We start from the raw sequence: 1,347 nt of genomic DNA, 5'->3' as shown, positions 1-1,347 counted from the left end.
CAAAATCTGTAATATTCAACAACAAAAAATACTTAGTTAAGCAAATTGTGCAAAACAGCAATAAGAAAATTAAAATCCTATCAGATTTATAGTTCCCACCCTGCAGATCTATTAGAATCTGTCCTTAAATTTCAGCCAAACTCATTTACACAATAACAGATAAAAACCTTTAGATAAACCAAACATTACCGCCACATATCTGACTCTATAACCATTAAAACAACTATTTTCATTCATTTCAGATAAAACTATTCACATACTTTGATTATATTGAACTAAACTTCTAATATTCACCACTGTTTGGTACCTTTAAGTACCTTTTTCCTCTGAGCAGGGAGCAGCCACCTTGATTGGACTCGCAATGAATCCTGGGAGACCCAAGGTTACGCAGGATATCCTACAAATCGAGCAAAAAGAAGGACGCATTTGTAGGCCGAATAACGAGGACTCTTGGAATCCAACTAGACTTCCTGCTATGACATCATCAGCCCTTAAATCTGGCCTTCTGAGGACGCAGCCCATTAATTCAAACGCACCCCTATTCTCTCTTTATTTCTTGTCTGCTGAAAGTTTAGAGAGCCTGACGTACGTCATGACTAAGTACATCAACAACGGCGTTGAGAGCCTGACATATGGAGGGGTGGAGTTTGCATGTCACACCAAAGGGTTGAAAAAGAATCTGCTCAAATTCTGTTTAAAGGAAAAGTCTCATTAGCAAGGAATAATCAATGGATCATTATTTATACCTAAAACTAATCAATTTGTGGTGAATTATTTTGAAATCACCGCAAAATAAATTGCTTTGCATCATAGCCGTAGGGATCAGTGGTCATAACCTGCAGCGCGGCGCGGTGCCAGGCAGGTGGCTGTTGTAAACACAGAGGTGGGCGTGTCTCGGACCATGGATCCCAAAGGGAAAAAAAGGAAGATATCTGATGAGAACAGAGGATTCAAAGAAGAATGGAGCGAATCATTGTCTTTCATTACCAATGAGGAAGGATCGCCTGCATGTTTGCTTTGGAATGAGAGGTTAGAAGTTGTCAAATAATAAAACTATTCATTACGAAAGGCATTTCCAGGGACGGCTAAATATGCAGCCAACCAACAAGCTGGGAGGAGAGAAAAAGTGTGATTGCAAAATTTAGAGGAGAGCAAAGATAGATTTAAAAAGTAGATTGCATCTCCAAACTCCACTACTGCTGCTAGTTTGGTTGCAAACATAGAAAATCTTTCATAGATCCAACATGCACTGCAAAAAACATCTACAAATAAGTAAAAAATGTCTTAAATTAAGTGTATTTATGCCTAATTTGAGCAGGTAAATAAGATGATCTGCCAATGGAATCA

The sequence above is a fragment of the Cyprinodon variegatus genome, unplaced genomic scaffold (assembly GCF_000732505.1).
Source record: "Cyprinodon variegatus isolate N-32 unplaced genomic scaffold, C_variegatus-1.0 Scaffold298, whole genome shotgun sequence".
Classification (NCBI taxonomy): domain Eukaryota; kingdom Metazoa; phylum Chordata; class Actinopteri; order Cyprinodontiformes; family Cyprinodontidae; genus Cyprinodon; species Cyprinodon variegatus.
Note: the sequence above shows the minus strand (reverse complement) of the source record.